Source organism: Staurois parvus, unplaced genomic scaffold (assembly GCF_062004578.1).
Source record: "Staurois parvus isolate SC_StPar_1 unplaced genomic scaffold, SC_StPar_1.0 ptg000390l, whole genome shotgun sequence".
Lineage (NCBI taxonomy): Eukaryota > Metazoa > Chordata > Amphibia > Anura > Ranidae > Staurois > Staurois parvus.
Window position 1 is genome coordinate 4,843,507 of NW_028318186.1, and position 18,690 is coordinate 4,862,196.

General features: G+C 41.3%; 1 protein-coding gene and 8 non-coding genes across 9 annotated transcripts in view; all 9 read left to right on the top strand.

The window, feature by feature from the left end:
* The first annotated feature begins 842 nt into the window (after window positions 1-842).
* On the top strand, window positions 843-925 carry TRNAL-UAA (transfer RNA leucine (anticodon UAA)). Its single transcript has one exon. It is a non-coding gene; the product is annotated as a tRNA-Leu (tRNA).
* Window positions 926-1,833: 908 nt separating this feature from the next.
* On the top strand, window positions 1,834-1,916 carry TRNAL-UAA (transfer RNA leucine (anticodon UAA)). The gene has a single exon. It is a non-coding gene; the product is annotated as a tRNA-Leu (tRNA).
* Window positions 1,917-2,824: 908 nt separating this feature from the next.
* Window positions 2,825-2,907, top strand: TRNAL-UAA (transfer RNA leucine (anticodon UAA)). The gene has a single exon. It is a non-coding gene; the product is annotated as a tRNA-Leu (tRNA).
* Window positions 2,908-3,818: 911 nt separating this feature from the next.
* Window positions 3,819-3,901, top strand: TRNAL-UAA (transfer RNA leucine (anticodon UAA)). Its single transcript has one exon. It is a non-coding gene; the product is annotated as a tRNA-Leu (tRNA).
* Window positions 3,902-4,809: 908 nt separating this feature from the next.
* On the top strand, window positions 4,810-4,892 carry TRNAL-UAA (transfer RNA leucine (anticodon UAA)). Its single transcript has one exon. It is a non-coding gene; the product is annotated as a tRNA-Leu (tRNA).
* A 908-nt stretch (window positions 4,893-5,800) lies between these two features.
* Window positions 5,801-5,883, top strand: TRNAL-UAA (transfer RNA leucine (anticodon UAA)). The gene has a single exon. It is a non-coding gene; the product is annotated as a tRNA-Leu (tRNA).
* Window positions 5,884-6,794: 911 nt separating this feature from the next.
* TRNAL-UAA (transfer RNA leucine (anticodon UAA)) lies at window positions 6,795-6,877 on the top strand. Its single transcript has one exon. It is a non-coding gene; the product is annotated as a tRNA-Leu (tRNA).
* Window positions 6,878-7,788: 911 nt separating this feature from the next.
* Window positions 7,789-7,871, top strand: TRNAL-UAA (transfer RNA leucine (anticodon UAA)). Its single transcript has one exon. It is a non-coding gene; the product is annotated as a tRNA-Leu (tRNA).
* A 9,353-nt stretch (window positions 7,872-17,224) lies between these two features.
* LOC149455631 (cytochrome P450 2K1-like) overlaps window positions 17,225-18,690 on the top strand; it is a 41,480-nt gene continuing 40,014 nt past the window's right edge. Inside the window, exon 1 of the mRNA XM_089686016.1 lies at window positions 17,225-17,351. The gene's annotated coding sequence lies outside the window, so the exon portion shown is untranslated. The remainder of the gene's footprint in view (window positions 17,352-18,690) is intronic.

Below are 18,690 nucleotides of genomic sequence, written 5' to 3' on the forward strand. Positions count from 1 at the left end.
AAAATATAGGCTGCTTTCAGCAACTAACAAATGCCTCTTGTTAAATCAAGAAGTCATTTCATCTACTTGAAGTAATATCACCACGTGATCCTTTCGTACAAGCGTGAGAGCAGAAGGTCAAAAAGCTGTGCCAAAGTCGATTTCTTGGCACTGTTGGCTTGACAATGAAATGCCGTTCTGCCAACTTTGAAAAAGTTCACCGTTGGAAACCTAATCAGGTGCTTTGCCAAGAAATCAGTTCTAAGAGTTTACTACATTTCCTGACACACTGAAAATGAAAGAAGGATTGTTTATTGGGGAATAAGGCAACAATACCAATAAATAGAGGCAAAAAAAAGAAAAAAAAATGTATACAATAACACAAGTTAAAAACGCAAAAAAATAATAATCACCTATAATGAGTACAAAAACCTGGTTCAAGGGTACAAATTGTAGACCTGTCGGACAACAACCTAAGGGTATGCCCTAAAAATGGAAGCTACATACAGGGACTATAAAAAGACTACAAAAGCACTTGTCAGAACAAGTCCCTGTGCTTACTGGTAGAATCATCATTCCAAAGGCTAACAGTCAACCTTCTATACTCTCCTCCAACATGAAAATCAGCACTCTTTTCTCAGATGTCCTGTGCTGCATAGCGAGAGAAATGGCAGAGTGGTTAACTCATGATTGCGAACCAAAAGATATTGGAGCTTTGTCATCTCATATGGTAATAAGAAACATCCTTCAGAGCAAATTCCTGTTGTGAATGGCAGAGTCAAAAATGAATGGTAAAAGGCCACCTGCACTGGTTTTCGACAAAGTGAAAAAAAGCACTCTCTCTCAGGGGACAGATAACAATCACCAGGATGGCCGAGTGGTTAAGGCGTTGGACTTAAGATCCAATGGATGAATATCCACGTGGGTTCGAACCCCACTCCTGGTAAACATTTATAGCAGTTGTGGCAATTGAAAGCTCTGAAAAAAGTTTTAAAACACACAACATAAGATGAAAATATAGGCTGCTTTCAGCAACTAACAAATGCCTCTTGTTAAATCAAGAAGTCATTTCATCTACTTGAAGTAGTATCACCACGTGATCCTTTCGTACAAGCGTGAGAGCAGAAGGTCAAAAAGCTGTGCCAAAGTCGATTTCTTGGCACTGTTGGCTTGACAATGAAATGCCGTTCTGCCAACTTTGAAAAAGTTCACCGTTGGAAACCTAATCAGGTGCTTTGCCAAGAAATCAGTTCTAAGAGTTTACTACATTTCCTGACACACTGAAAATGAAAGAAGGATTGTTTATTGGGGAATAAGGCAACAATACCAATAAATAGAGGCAAAAAAAAGAAAAAAAAATGTATACAATAACACAAGTTAAAAACGCAAAAAAATAATAATCACCTATAATGAGTACAAAAACCTGGTTCAAGGGTACAAATTGTAGACCTGTCGGACAACAACCTAAGGGTATGCCCTAAAAATGGAAGCTACATACAGGGACTATAAAAAGACTACAAAAGCACTTGTCAGAACAAGTCCCTGTGCTTACTGGTAGAATCATCATTCCAAAGGCTAACAGTCAACCTTCTATACTCTCCTCCAACATGAAAATCAGCACTCTTTTCTCAGATGTCCTGTGCTGCATAGCGAGAGAAATGGCAGAGTGGTTAACTCATGATTGCGAACCAAAAGATATTGGAGCTTTGTCATCTCATATGGTAATAAGAAACATCCTTCAGAGCAAATTCCTGTTGTGAATGGCAGAGTCAAAAATGAATGGTAAAAGGCCACCTGCACTGGTTTTCGACAAAGTGAAAAAAAGCACTCTCTCTCAGGGGACAGATAACAATCACCAGGATGGCCGAGTGGTTAAGGCGTTGGACTTAAGATCCAATGGATGAATATCCACGTGGGTTCGAACCCCACTCCTGGTAAACATTTATAGCAGTTGTGGCAATTGAAAGCTCTGAAAAAAGTTTTAAAACACACAACATAAGATGAAAATATAGGCTGCTTTCAGCAACTAACAAATGCCTCTTGTTAAATCAAGAAGTCATTTCATCTACTTGAAGTAGTATCACCACGTGATCCTTTCGTACAAGCGTGAGAGCAGAAGGTCAAAAAGCTGTGCCAAAGTCGATTTCTTGGCACTGTTGGCTTGACAATGAAATGCCGTTCTGCCAACTTTGAAAAAGTTCACCCTTGGAAACCTAATCAGGTGCTTTGCCAAGAAATCAGTTCTAAGAGTTTACTACATTTCCTGACACACTGAAAATGAAAGAAGGATTGTTTATTGGGGAATAAGGCAACAATACCAATAAATAGAGGCAAAAAAAAGAAAAAAAAATGTATACAATAACACAAGTTAAAAACGCAAAAAAATAATAATCACCTATAATGAGTACAAAAACCTGGTTCAAGGGTACAAATTGTAGACCTGTCGGACAACAACCTAAGGGTATGCCCTAAAAATGGAAGCTACATACAGGGACTATAAAAAGACTACAAAAGCACTTGTCAGAACAAGTCCCTGTGCTTACTGGTAGAATCATCATTCCAAAGGCTAACAGTCAACCTTCTATACTCTCCTCCAACATGAAAATCAGCACTCTTTTCTCAGATGTCCTGTGCTGCATAGCGAGAGAAATGGCAGAGTGGTTAACTCATGATTGCGAACCAAAAGATATTGGAGCTTTGTCATCTCATATGGTAATAAGAAACATCCTTCAGAGCAAATTCCTGTTGTGAATGGCAGAGTCAAAAATGAATGGTAAAAGGCCACCTGCAGTGGTTTACATCAAAGTGAAAAAAAGCACTCTCTCTCAGGGGACAGATAACAATCACCAGGATGGCCGAGTGGTTAAGGCGTTGGACTTAAGATCCAATGGATGAATATCCACGTGGGTTCGAACCTCGCTCCTGGTAAACATTTATAGCAGTTGTGGCAATTGAAAGCTCAGAAAAAGGTTTTAAAACACACAACATAAGATGAAAATATAGGCTGCTTTCAGCAACTAACAAATGCCTCTTGTTAAATCAAGAAGTCATTTCATCTACTTGAAGTAATATCACCACGTGATCCTTTCGTACAAGCGTGAGAGCAGAAGGTCAAAAAGCTGTGCCAAAGTCGATTTCTTGGCACTGTTGGCTTGACAATGAAATGCCGTTCTGCCAACTTTGAAAAAGTTCACCGTTGGAAACCTAATCAGGTGCTTTGCCAAGAAATCACTTCTAAGAGTTTACTACATTTCCTGACACACTGAAAATTAAAGAAGGATTGTTTATTGGGGAATAAGGCAACAATACCAATAAATAGAGGCAAAAAAAAAGAAAAAAAATCATGTATACAATAACACAAGTTAAAAACGCAAAAAAATAATAATCACCTATAATGAGTACAAAAACCTGGTTCAAGGGTACAAATTGTAGACCTGTCGGACAACAACCTAAGGGTATGCCCTAAAAATGGAAGTTACATACAGGGACTATAAAAAGACTACAAAAGCACTTGTCAGAACAAGTCCCTGTGCTTACTGGTAGAATCATCATTCCAAAGGCTAACAGTCAACCTTCTATACTCTCCTCCAACATGAAAATCAGAACTCTTTTCTCAGATGTCCTGTGCTGCATAGCGAGAGAAATGGCAGAGTGGTTAACTCATGATTGCGAACCAAAGGCTATTGGAGCTTTGTCATCTCATATGGTAATAAGAAACATCCTTCAGAGCAAATCCCTGTTGTGAATGGCAGAGTCAAAAATGAATGGTAACAGGCCACCTGCACTGGTTTTCGACAAAGTGAAAAAAAGCACTCTCTCACAGTGTCCAAACAACAGTCACCAGGATGGCCGAGTGGTTAAGGCGTTGGACTTAAGATCCAATGGATGAATATCCACGTGGGTTCGAACCCCACTCCTGGTAAACATTTATAGCAGTTGTGGCAATTGAAAGCTCTGAAAAAGGTTTTAAAACACACAACATAAGATGAAAATATAGGCTGCTTTCAGCAACTAACAAATGCCTCTTGTTAAATCAAGAAGTCATTTCATCTACTTGAAGCAGTATCACCACGTGATCCTTTCGTACAAGCGTGAGAGCAGAAGGTCAAAAAGCTGTGCCAAAGTCGATTTCTTGGCACTGTTGGCTTGACAATGAAATGCCGTTCTGCCAACTTTGAAAAAGTTCACCGTTGGAAACCTAATCAGGTGCTTTGCCAAGAAATCACTTCTAAGAGTTTACTACATTTCCTGACACACTGAAAATGAAAGAAGGATTGTTTATTGGGGAATAAGGCAACAATACCAATAAATAGAGGCAAAAAAAAGAAAAAAAAATGTATACAATAACACAAGTTAAAAATGCAAAAAAATAATAATCACCTATAATGAGTACAAAAACCTGGTTCAAGGGTACAAATTGTAGACCTGTCGGACAACAACCTAAGGGTATGCCCTAAAAATGGACGTTACATACAGGGACTATAAAAAGACTACAAAAGCACTTGTCAGAACAAGTCCCTGTGATTACTGGTAAAATCATCATTCCAAAGGCTAACAGTCAACCTTCTATACTCTCCTCCAACATGAAAATCAGCACTCTTTTCTCAGATGTCCTGTGCTGCATAGCGAGAGAAATGGCAGAGTGGTTAACTCATGATTGCGAACCAAAAGCTATTGGAGCTTTGTCATCTCATATGGTAATAAGAAACATCCTTCAGAGCAAATTCCTGTTGTGAATGGCAGAGTCAAAAATGAATGGTAAAAGGCCACCTGCAGTGGTTTACATCAAAGTGAAAAAAAGCACTCTCTCTCAGGGGACAGATAACAATCACCAGGATGGCCGAGTGGTTAAGGCGTTGGACTTAAGATCCAATGGATGAATATCCACGTGGGTTCGAACCCCACTCCTGGTAAACATTTATAGCAGTTTTGACAATTGAAAGCTCTGAAAAAGGTTTTAAAACACACAACATAAGATGAAAATATAGGCTGCTTTCAGCAACTAACAAATGCCTCTTGTTAAATCAAGAAGTCATTTCATCTACTTGAAGTAATATCACCACGTGATCCTTTCGTACAAGCGTGAGAGCAGAAGGTCAAAAAGCTGTGCCAAAGTCGATTTCTTGGCACTGTTGGCTTGACAATGAAATGCCGTTCTGCCAACTTTGAAAAAGTTCACCGTTGGAAACCTAATCAGGTGCTTTGCCAAGAAATCACTTCTAAGAGTTTACTACATTTCCTGACACACTGAAAATGAAAGAAGGATTGTTTATTGGGGAATAAGGAAACAATACCAATAAATAGAGGCAAAAAAAAGAAAAAAAAATGTATACAATAACACAAGTTAAAAACGCAAAAAAATAATAATCACCTATAATGAGTACAAAAACCTGGTTCAAGGGTACAAATTGTAGACCTGTCGGACAACAACCTAAGGGTATGCCCTAAAAATGGAAGTTACATACAGGGACTATAAAAAGACTACAAAAGCACTTGTCAGAACAAGTCCCTGTGCTTACTGGTAGAATCATCATTCCAAAGGCTAACAGTCAACCTTCTATACTCTCCTCCAACATGAAAATCAGAACTCTTTTCTCAGATGTCCTGTGCTGCATAGCGAGAGAAATGGCAGAGTGGTTAACTCATGATTGCGAACCAAAGGCTATTGGAGCTTTGTCATCTCATATGGTAATAAGAAACATCCTTCAGAGCAAATCCCTGTTGTGAATGGCAGAGTCAAAAATGAATGGTAACAGGCCACCTGCACTGGTTTTCGACAAAGTGAAAAAAAGCACTCTCTCACAGTGTCCAAACAACAGTCACCAGGATGGCCGAGTGGTTAAGGCGTTGGACTTAAGATCCAATGGATGAATATCCACGTGGGTTCGAATCCCACTCCTGGTAAACATTTATAGCAGTTGTGGCAATTGAAAGCTCTGAAAAAGGTTTTAAAACACACAACATAAGATGAAAATATAGGCTGCTTTCAGCAACTAACAAATGCCTCTTGTTAAATCAAGAAGTCATTTCATCTACTTGAAGTAGTATCACCACGTGATCCTTTCGTACAAGCGTGAGAGCAGAAGGTCAAAAAGCTGTGCCAAAGTCGATTTCTTGGCACTGTTGGCTTGACAATGAAATGCCGTTCTGCCAACTTTGAAAAAGTTCACCGTTGGAAACCTAATCAGGTGCTTTGCCAAGAAATCAGTTCTAAGAGTTTACTACATTTCCTGACACACTGAAAATTAAAGAAGGATTGTTTATTGGGGAATAAGGCAACAATACCAATAAATAGAGGCAAAAAAAAAGAAAAAAAATCATGTATACAATAACACAAATTAAAAACGCAAAAAAATAATAATCACCTATAATGAGTACAAAAACCTGGTTCAAGGGTACAAATTGTAGACCTGTCGGACAACAACCTAAGGGTATGCCCTAAAAATGGAAGCTACATACAGGGACTATAAAAAGACTACAAAAGCACTTGTCAGAACAAGTCCCTGTGATTACTGGTAGAATCATCATTCCAAAGGCTAACAGTCAACCTTCTATACTCTCCTCCAACATGAAAATCAGCACTCTTTTCTCAGATGTCCTGTGCTGCATAGCGAGAGAAATGGCAGAGTGGTTAACTCATGATTGCGAACCAAAAGATATTGGAGCTTTGTCATCTCATATGGTAATAAGAAACATCCTTCAGAGCAAATTCCTGTTGTTAATGGCAGAGTCAAAAATGAATGGTAAAAGGCCACCTGCAGTGGTTTACATCAAAGTGAAAAAAAGCACTCTCTCTCAGGGGACAGATAACAATCACCAGGATGGCCGAGTGGTTAAGGCGTTGGACTTAAGATCCAATGGATGAATATCCACGTGGGTTCAAACCCCGCTCCTGGTAAACATTTATAGCAGTTGTGACAATTGAAAGCTCAGAAAAAGGTTTTAAAACACACAACATAAGATGAAAATATAGGCTGCTTTCAGCAACTAACAAATGCCTCTTGTTAAATCAAGAAGTCATTTCATCTACTTCAAGTAATATCACCACGTGATCCTTTCGTACAAGCGTGAGAGCAGAAGGTCAAAAAGCTGTGCCAAAGTCGATTTCTTGGCACTGTTGGCTTGACAATGAAATGCCGTTCTGCCAACTTTGAAAAAGTTCACCGTTGGAAACCTAATCAGGTGCTTTGCCAAGAAATCACTTCTAAGAGTTTACTACATTTCCTGACACACTGAAAATTAAAGAAGGATTGTTTATTGGGGAATAAGGCAACAATACCAATAAATAGAGGCAAAAAAAAAGAAAAAAAATCATGTATACAATAACACAAGTTAAAAACGCAAAAAAATAATAATCACCTATAATGAGTACAAAAACCTGGTTCAAGGGTACAAATTGTAGACCTGTCGGACAACAACCTAAGGGTATGCCCTAAAAATGGAAGTTACATACAGGGACTATAAAAAGACTACAAAAGCAATAGTCAGAACAAGTCCCTGTGCTTACTGGTAGAATCATCATTCCAAAGGCTAACAGTCAACCTTCTATACTCTCTTCCAACATGAAAATCAGCACTCTTTTCTCAGATGTCCTGTGCTGCATAGCGAGAGAAATGGCAGAGTGGTTAACTCATGATTGCGAACCAAAAGCTATTGGAGCTTTGTCATCTCATATGGTAATAAGAAACATCCTTCAGAGCAAATCCCTGTTGTTAATGGCAGAGTCAAAAATGAAAGGTAACAGGCCACCTGCAGTGGTTTACGTCAAAGTGAAAAAAAGCACTCTCTCTCAGGGGACAAACAACAGTCACCAGGATGGCCGAGTGGTTAAGGCGTTGGACTTAAGATCCAATGGATGAATATCCACGTGGGTTCGAACCCCACTCCTGGTAAACATTTATAGCAGTTGTGGCAATTGAAAGCTCTGAAAAAAGGTTTTAAAACACACAACATAAGATGAAAATATAGGCTGCTTTCAGCAACTAACAAATGCCTCTTGTTAAATCAAGAAGTCATTTCATCTACTTGAAGTAATATCACCACGTGATCTTTTCGTACAAGCGTGAGAGCAGAAGGTCAAAAAGCTGTGCCAAAGTCGATTTCTTGGCACTGTTGGCTTGACAATGAAATGCCGTTCTGCCAACTTTGAAAAAGTTCACCCTTGGAAACCTAATCAGGTGCTTTGCCAAGAAATCAGTTCTAAGAGTTTACTACATTTCCTGACACACTGAAAATGAAAGAAGGATTGTTTATTGGGGAATAAGGCAACAATACCATAATCAGAGGCAAAATAAAAAAAAAAAAAACATGTATACAATAACACAAGTTAAAAATGCACAAAAATAATAATCATCTATAATGAGTACAAAAACCAGGTTCAAGGGTACAAATTGTAGACCTGTCGGACTACAACCTAAGGATATGCCCTACAAATGGAAGTTACATACAGGGACTATAAAAAGACTACAAAAGCACTTGTCAGAACAAGTCCCTGTGCTTACTGGTAGAATCATCATTCCAAAGGCTAACAGTCAACCTTCTATACTCTCCTCCAAAATGAAAATCACCACTCTTTTCTCAGATGTCCTGTGCTGCATAGCGAGAGAAATGGCAAAGTGGTTAAGTCATGATTGCGACCCAAATGCTATTGGAGCTTTGTCATCTCATATGGTAATAAGAAACATCCCTCAGAGAAAATCCCTGTTGTGAATGGCAGAGTCAACAAGGAATGGTAAAAGTCCACCTGCACTGGTTTTCGACAATGTGAAAATAAGCACTCTTTGTCGGTTGACAAAAGTCATATAGTTACCAGGATGGCTGAGTGGTTACGGTGTTGGACTTAAGATCCATAGGATGAATAACCATGTGGGTTTGAACCCCACTTCTTGTAAACAGTTGTGGCAATTGAAGGCTCTGAAAAAGGTTACATACAGCTACTACAGTATATAAACATAGTCCCTTCTTATCAGCCCTCCTTGCCCAGTGGTAAATAGCTGATGGCAACCATCTGTATTGTTCAAAGTCTATGTTGGAGTTTTGTAATCCCATTAAGGAATTAAAATTGTCAGAGCAAATACCTGTGCTTACTGGTAGAATCCTAATGGAAAGGCTAATACTCTCCTCCAATATGAAAATCTTCAATCCTTTTTCAGGTATTTCTTACCACATAGTGAGAAAAATGGCCAAATGGTTAAGTCATAATTGGAGCTCAATGGTTATAAGAACTTTATAATCTCATGAAGAAAAAAGAAACGTTCCTCAGAGTAAATCCCTGTTGTAAACAGTAGACTCACCAAAGAATGGTAACACCTGCACTGTTTTCTCTAGAGTGAAAATAAGCACTCCTTTCGCGGTTACTCATTCCTTTACAGTGATTGGGGTTGTTGAGAGGTCAAGGTGCTGTTCTTAAGATTTGATGGATGAATATCTGCGTTGGTTTGAACCAAGTTCATGGTAATCATTTATAGTGGATGAGGAAAATGAAGTTTCTTTAACAGCTTTTTTCAAAACACACCAAAATACATGAAAATCTAGGCTGCTTTCAGCAACCAACAAATGCCTTTGGTTAAATTAAGACATCACATCATCTACCTAAAGTAATATCCCCATGTGAACTATTTGTACACATGTAAGATTAGAAGATCAAAAAGCTATGCCAAACTCTCTTACTTGGCACTGTTGGGATATCATTCAAATGTTAAGAAATGCAAACTTTGCAAAAAAGCAAAATTCCAGAGTTGGGCATCTAATGGGGAGCTCTGCCAGGAACTAAGTACGAGGAGTTTGCCACATTTGCTGACACACAGAGAATGAAGGAAGGATTGTTTATTGGGGAATTATGCCACAATATCAATAAACAAAGGGAAAACAAAGGCAATAAACCACATGTACAATAACACAGCTTACAAACAAGAAACTATAAGAATCACCTATAATGAGTACCAAAACCTGGTTCAAGGGGAAAAGTGTAGACCTGTCAATCCCTGACCTAAGGGGTGGTGGTTAAGTCATGATTGGGGCCCAAAGGCTACTGGAGCTTTGTAATCTCATGAAGAAAAAAGAAACTGTTATGAATGGTAGACTCACCAGAGAGTGGTAACAGCCCACCTGCACTGGTTTTCTCAATTGGTTTTCTCTTTTACTTTGCACTGTTGGGATGTATATTGAACGTAGAAGAATGCCATTTTGCAAACTTTGAAAAATAGTGAAAATTCTGAGTCGGGAACATAAAAGTGTGCTCTGCCAGGAATTTAGTACTAGGAGTTTACTATGCTTTCTGGCACACTGAGCGGAATTAGGCCACAACACCAAAAAACAGTGGCAAAACAAAGGTAATAAACCATGCATACAATAACATAACTTTGAAATGAGAAAAATATCAGAATCGTGTACAATGAGTGTGAAAACCTGGTTAAAGGGGGCAAAGTGTAGACCTCTTACATTTTGACCTAAGGTGGTGCCCTAAACATGGAAGATTCATAGTGATAATTCTGCAACACTAATACCAATAAACAGTGGGGAAAAAAAGGCAAAAAAAGCACATATAAAATAACACAAGTTTTAAATTGGAAAATCATACCTCCCAAAAGTCCCGGATTGGGTGACACTTTCTTGCATTTTCACCTTTGTCCCACGTCCTGGTGTACAGGGACTTTGTCCCGCATTACTCTATGTATTTTTTATATGCTAACTTCCAGTCAAGCAAGACCTGCAGCAGTGTGAACAGTGTGCACATTTAGCACAGCCAGGGATTGGTGGGCTAGCCAGTGGGGAGAGAGTGAGAGAGACAGCGTGCAGCTGACGTCAACCTGTGATGTCGAAGATGGGCGAGGCTGATATGCATTTCAGCAGCTCCGCTCCCTTTGCTAAGCAGGCACTGTATAGACAAACAGCCTATTTATACATTGCTGGCCAGGGAACATGGTAACAAGGAGCAGGACCAATTGGAACTACTGCATGTGCACCCACAGCGGTGTATAGTAAACCTGAATTGTACACCGCTGTGGGTGCACATGCAGTAGTTCCAATTGGTCCTGCTCCTTGCCACCTTTTTCCCGATTGTCACTGTATAAATTCTGGCTGTTTTCCTATGAACGGGTAGTTTTTAATAGGGGGCAGAGCCCCTGAAACACATATCAGCCCCACCCATTCCCTAAATAACAGGTTAGACTTGACAGCGCCACTCTTTCTTATTGTTCACCAATCCCTAGCTGTGCTAAATGTTCACACTGCTGAAGGTCCGGCTCGGATACACTCATTTGTTATACATCTTATGTCGGCATTCTTGCCTCGGCTCCTGTATGCTGTTAATCAAGATTTTAGAATGTAAGTGTATGTTTAATTGGTCTCTTTGTGGTTTAACTAACTTCTGAACCTTGCACTCTGTGCACAATACATCCCTGAATCCTGCACTCTGTACACAACGCATCCCTGAATTCTGCACTCTGTACGTAAAGTATCCCTGAATCCTGCACTCTGTACGTAACGCATCCCTGAATCCTGCCCTCTGTACGTAACGCATCCCTGAATCCTGCACTCTGTACGTAACGCATCCCTGAATCCTGCACTCTGTACGTAACGCATCCCTGAATCCTGCACTCTGTATGTAACGCTTCCCTGAATCCTGCACTCTGTACGTAACGCTTCCCTGAATCCTGCACTCTGTACGTAACGCATCCCTGAATCCTGCACTCTGTACCTAACGCATCCCTGAATCCTGCACTCTGTACGTAACGCATCCCTGAATCCTGCACTCTGTACGTAAAGTATCCCTGAATCCTGCACTCTGTACATAACGCATCCCTGAATCCTGCACTCTGTACGTAACGCTTCCCTGCATCCTGCAGTCTGTACGTAATGCATCCCCGAATCCTGCACTCTGTATGTAACGCATCCCTGAATCTTGCACTCTGTATGTAACGCATCCCTGAATCCTGCACTCTGTATGTAACGCATCCCTGAATCTTGCACTCTGTATGTAACACATCCCTGAATCCTGCACTCTGTACGTAACGCATCCCTGAATCCTGCACTCTGTACGTAACGCTTCCCTGAATCCTGCAGTCTGTACGTAATGCATCCCCGAATCCTGCACTCTGTACGTAACGCATCCCTGAATCTTGCACTCTGTATGTAACGCATCCCTGAATCCTGCACTCTGTACGTAAAGTATCCCTGAATCCTGCACTCTGTACATAACGCATCCCTGAATCCTGCACTCTCTACGTAACGCATCCCTGAATCCTGCACTCTGTACGTAACGCATCCCTGAATCCTGCACTCTGTACGTAAAGTATCCCTGAATCCTGCACTCTGTACATAACGCATCCCTGAATCCTGCACTCTGTACATAACGCATCCCTGAATCCTGCACTCTGTACGTAACGCTTCCCTGAATCCTGCAGTCTGTACGTAATGCATCCCCGAATCCTGCACTCTGTATGTAACGCATCCCTGAATCTTGCACTCTGTATGTAACGCATCCCTGAATCCTGCACTCTGTATGTAACGCATCCCTGAATCTTGCACTCTGTATGTAACACATCCCTGAATCCTGCACTCTGTACGTAACGCATCCCTGAATCCTGCACTCTGTACGTAACGCTTCCCTGAATCCTGCAGTCTGTACGTAATGCATCCCCGAATCCTGCACTCTGTATGTAACGCATCCCTGAATCTTGCACTCTGTATGTAACGCATCCCTGAATCCTGCACTCTGTACGTAACGCTTCCCTGAATCCTGCAGTCTGTACGTAACATAGCCCTGAATCCTGCACTCTATACGTAACACATCCCTGAATCCTGCACTCTGTACGTAACGCATCCCTGAATCCTGCACTCTGTACGTAACATAGCCCTGAATCCTGCACTGTGTATGTAACGTTGCCCTGAATCCTGCACTCTGTATGTAACGTAGCCCTGAATCCTGCACTCTGTATGAATTGCACTCTGGAATCCTGCACTCTGTATGTAACGCACTCCTGAATCCTGTACTCTGTATGTTACGCACTCCTGAATCCTGCACTCTGTATGAAATGCACTCTGTATAAAACACATCCCTGAATCCTGCACTCTGTATGAAACGCATCCCTTAATCCTGCACTCTGTATGAACTGCACTCCTGAATCCTGCACTCTGTATGTAACGCATCCCTGGATCCTGCACTCTGTATGTAACGTATCCCTGAATCCTGCACTCTGTATGTAACGTAGCCCTGAATCCTGCACTCTGTATGAATTGCACTCCTGAATCCTGCACTCTGTATGTAACGCACTCCTGAATCCTGCACTCTGTATGTAACGCACTCCTGAATCCTGCACTCTGTATGTAACGCACTCCTGAATCCTGCACTCTGTATGTTACGCACTCCTGAATCCTGCACTCTGTATGTTACGCACTCCGGAATCCTGCACTCTGTATGAAATGCACTCCTGAATCCTGCACTCTGTATGTTACGCACTCCGGAATCCTGCACTCTGTATGAAATGCACTCCTGAATCCTGCACTCTGTATGAAATGCACTCCTGAATCCTGCACTCTGTACGTAACACATCCCTGAATCCTGCACCCTGTACGTAACGCATCCCTGAATCCTGCACTCTGTACGTAACGCATCCCTGAATCCTGCACTCTGTACGTAACGCATCCCTGAATCCTGCACCCTGTACGTAACGCATCCCTGAATCCTGCACTCTGTACATAACGCATCCCTGAATCCTGCACTCTGTATGAAATGCACTCCTGAATCCTGCACTCTGTATGAAACACATCCCTGAATCCTGCACTCTGTATGTTACGCACTCCTGAATCCTGCACTCTGTATGTTACGCACTCCTGAATCCTGCACTCTGTATGAAATGCACTCCTGAATCCTGCACTCTGTATGAAATGCACTCCTGAATCCTGCACTCTGTATGAAATGCACTCCTGAATCTTTCACTCTGTATGAAACACATCCCTGAATCCTGCACTCTGTATGAAATGCACTCCTGAATCTTTCACTCTGTATGAAACACATCCCTGAATCCTGCACTCTGTATGAAACGCTTCCCTGAATCCTGCACTCTGTATGAAATACATCGCTGAATCCTGCACTCTGAACCTAACACATTCCTGAATCCTTCCATACTTTGCGTAACGCACTCTTCCACAGTTTGTGTAAAACCATTTGTAATGGAAGGTTTTTTTATTCCTTTTTTTTGAATAATTGTGCTGGGGTTTGTGTCCTTGAGACTCTTGCATGTGGCACAGCAATCAAAGCATATTTTATAGGTAGAAGAAAGCCAGGGTTTTGTTTAACCATGCCCCTTAGGCTCCTCCCACTGTTAAGAATTTGGCCACATCCATTTTTGCCCCAGCGCATTACGCATGCCACAGGTAATTTCCTCCCTCAAGTGTCTCTCATTCTGAAGTTCAAAAGTTGGGAGGAATGGGAAAATATCAGAATCTCATATAATGGTTTCAAACTTGTTTCAATGGGGAAAAGTGTAGACCTGTCAGTCCCTGACCTAAGGGGATACCCTGAATGCATGAGATACATACAGAGGCTATAAATACACAGTCCCTCCTTATCAGCTCTCACCAGCCAATGGTACATAGGTGACATCATCATTAGGGCACAAATTCTATGTTGGAGTTTTTTAATCCCATTTAGCCTGGGTTCACATATGTGTGGGGCCGGATTGCAGAGCAATGTCAATCCCTGTCTGGTGCAACTTCGCTAACAATTCAGATGAGATTCAGGTGCGAATTGTTAAAGAGTATGACATTGAAAATCGCACCTGAACTTGACTGAAAGACGTAACTCTTTTTTAACCACCTGCCCTCCTGAGGATTTACCTCCCTTAATGACCAGGCCTCTTTTTTCTACTTGGCGTTGCACTAATTCAACTGATAATTGCGCGGTCATGCAATGCTGCACCCAAACAAAATTTACGTCCTTTTTTTCACACAAATAGAGCTTTCTTTCAGTGGTATTTGATCACCTGTGCGCTTTTTATTTTTCATAAACAAAAAAAGACCAAAAATGTTGAAGAAAAACTATATTTTTTACTTTCAGCTATAAAAAATATATAGTAAACTCAAAGTTAGTTATAAATTTAGGCCAAAATGTATTCTTCTACATATTTTTGGTAAAAAAAATCCCAATGAGTGTATATTGATTGCTTTGTGTGAAAGTTATAGCGTCTACAAACTATGGTATAGATACTGCAACTTACGACATTTTTTTTGCTATACAGCGCTGCGCTAGTTTAACGGACAATTGTGCGGTTATGCTATATGGTACATAAATAAAATTGATGTCCTTTTTGTCACACAAAAAGAGCTTTCTTTCAGTGGTATTTGATTGCCTGTGCGTTTTTTATTTTTTGCGCTATAAAGAAAAGGCTGACAATTTGGAAAAAAAAAAAACAATATTTTGGACTTTTTGCTATAAAACATGTCCAGTAAAAAAATTGTAAAAATCAAATTTAGTCATAAATTTCTGCCAAAATGTATTCTGCAACATGTCTTTGCTAAAAAAAAATCCCAATATGTGTAAATTATTTGGTTTACGTGAAATTTATAGCATCTACAAATGGTGGGAAAGATACTGGGATTTTTTTTTTATTATACTAATAATAGCGGCGATCAGCGACTTATGGCGGTGATCAGCGATTTATGACAGTGATCAGTGACTTATGGCAGGACTGCGGCGGACATTTTGACACTGAGGGGGAACTGACTTGGGGTCACTGACATCCCCAGTGACACCAATACAGTGATCAGTGCAAAAAAAACCACTGACACTGTACTAATGGCACTGGGGAGGAAGGGGTTAACTTTTTTATTCAATGAAAGGGTTAACTGTGTGAGGGGAGTGTTTTACTAGTGGATGGGGGGGGGTGTACTTCACAGGAACATGCTGATCCCAAGAGATAAAGTCTTCTCTCAGGTTCAGCGTGCTCTAAACTGACAGATAGCAGAGTTGCAATGTAAACATTGCAGCCGTGCTATCTGTCAGTGATGACAGGTAATCGCCGGGAACTGGTGGGTAATGACCCGCCGGGGTCCAGTGATAGACTCCCGCTGTCACAATCTGCGGGATGGGTATGGCGCACGCGCCTCGTGCGCGCCCCCTACCTGTTTTGCACAGCGATGTTAAAAGACTGCGCTGTGCACACAGGTGCCGCCCTGCCGCAGTAAAAACACTGTGGTGGGTCGGCAAGTGGTTAAAGCGGATTTCTTGCCCCCGCCATCTCCCCAAAAAAATTAAAAGTCAGCAGCTACAAATACTGTGGCTGTTGACTTTTAATAGTAGTGCACTTACCAGTCCATGCATCCAGCAGTGTCCTCACCCTGATCCAATTCTTCAATTGGCTGTCGGGTGCTGACTAAGGGAAACCGATGGTGAAGTCTTGCGGCTTCACCGCCGGTTTCCTACTGTACATGCACTATGTGCGCTGCACTTTGCAAATGGGCCACAGTCCTCTGGGACCTTGGAAGTATCCCAGAGGGCTGTGGGGGGTGCCGAACTTCCTGCTCAGTTCAACACGGCAAACTGATCCAGAAGAGGGAGTGGGTACCTGTCAAAACCAGGTACCTGCTCCCCCCAAAAGGTGCCAACTGTGGCAGCGGAGTGAGGAGGAGGCAGAAAAGTGGAGCTTCCACTTTTGGGTGGAACTCCACTTTAAATCACACTGCTGCTGGCCCTCACACATGTGAACCAACTCCATAGAAAAGGCTTTTGGTTCACATGTCTTGCGAATTGGATGCGGTTCAAAATGTACCCTATTCGCATATATGTGAACTGGGTCTAGCGGAAAAAAAAAACACTTGTCAGAACAAATCTCTGTTCCTTATGGTAGAATCATCATGGAAAAAAATAACAGCCCACCTGCAAAAGTCCCATCCAGCATTACATAGTGATAGTTAAATATTTATAAAATATTGTTTTTCTTTATCAAAATCAATATAATTCATTTAAACAAAACATAGAAAATATGGGCTTGCTGAAAAAAAATTACAAATACATGCACATACAAATATACAATTCCTTCCCTTTAATGTGAACAAATGCCAACTGGTGTTTAACCAGATTGCATTTAAAAGACCTTTGGACTTTCCCGTTAAAGGTAACAAAAAAACAGTTTAAATATTTGTACCTTGTAATGCTGGGATTGTTATTATGCAACTTCCATTATACTGCATTGTACTCTATATTTACTTTGTGTATTGCAAAAAGTACGGCACAGAATATATTCACAAGACCTCATGTTTTTGGAGATGAAGGGTGGAGCTGTCGCTATCCCTGACATGAGCAAAATCTGACAATTTAGTCTGCAAGCAAACTCCTGACAGACACATCCTTAGAACAAGAGAGAACAGAAAAAGTAAGATGATAAATATTCATTTGTATTTAGCACTTAAAAAAATATATTTGTAAAAGAAAAGATGCCAAAAGATTGCAAAATTAGGAATGTAGATTATGACATCATCATTTGTCAATATATTTGGCCATAGGCTGTCAATAATGCCCACATGTGAATTTATGACTCAATGAACAGACAGTATCTTTCATGGTGTGTTTGTATATAAATGGGGGTCACACTTAAAGTGTTACTAAACCCACAACAGTAAAATCAGTCTGTATATGCAGTAAAGCATGCTTGTTATACTCACTGTGGAACATAAGGGATTAATCCTCTGCATTGTCTAAAAAAGCCTGTTTGATCCTGTTTTCTCTGCCCCTCCTCTTGTTCAAATGTCCACCTGATCAGACAGACTGAACCCGTAGTCACATGCACATGCTCAGTTTAGTGTGTATTGTAGAGAGGTTTTTTTTTTCTTGAGAGATTGCATGTGATCAGCACAGGGCCAATCAGCACTGTCCAGACAGAGGGTCAGGGGTTCTGCATCCTCCTAGAGCAGAAAGAAAACTCATCCTACAAGCTTTAACTAGTGCTCACCTGAAGTCACAAGACTGCTGTAAGGGATTTCCAGTGAAACGAATTGTGAATAGAAATGCACATGTGCATAGAAACGTCTGGAGAAGGATGACCAGTTGTGCACATGCGCGCGGAAATGCGCGATCGCACACTCACACGTGCACACGCACGGCGAAGATTGCCGCCAGACGGACTATTTAAAGGGTGTCCCTGCCCATGTTGAGTGCTGACTGGTCTTCAGCTCCCCCGTGTCCTGCTTGTTCCTGTGTGATTCCCTTGTTGCTGACCCGGCTTGTTCCTCACCTCACTCTGATTACCCTCCTGCTTGATACTGGTTCCTGACTTCGGTTCTGCTCCTGACTTCGGCTTTGCTTCTGATTCTGTACCATGCTGCCCGACTGTTGATGACCCTGGCTATTCCTATGACACTGCTCCTGTCTCTCCCTCACGCTTCCTGCCTTGCTCTGGTGCACACCTGGTGATCTACAAAACCAGCTCTGCATGTTACCACTGTGCCTGACTCAGAGGATCATCAGTCTTCCAAGGTCATCATCTGCAAGAGCTGCAAACAACAACTACTGGCACTCTTGTTCCCCTGGGTCCTAGACTCCCTCTGTTCCAACTCCAGTGGGGTCAGGGCTAGTGACACAAGTGAGGCCGACCTTGTCATTTCAGTCTCCCATCAGGTACGTGACAACTGCTCTAACTGCTGATGAGAAAAGGTCTTTAGCACTTTATATTTACTAAAATAATTGTATTTCCATGTTCTGTGTACTGTGGGAGA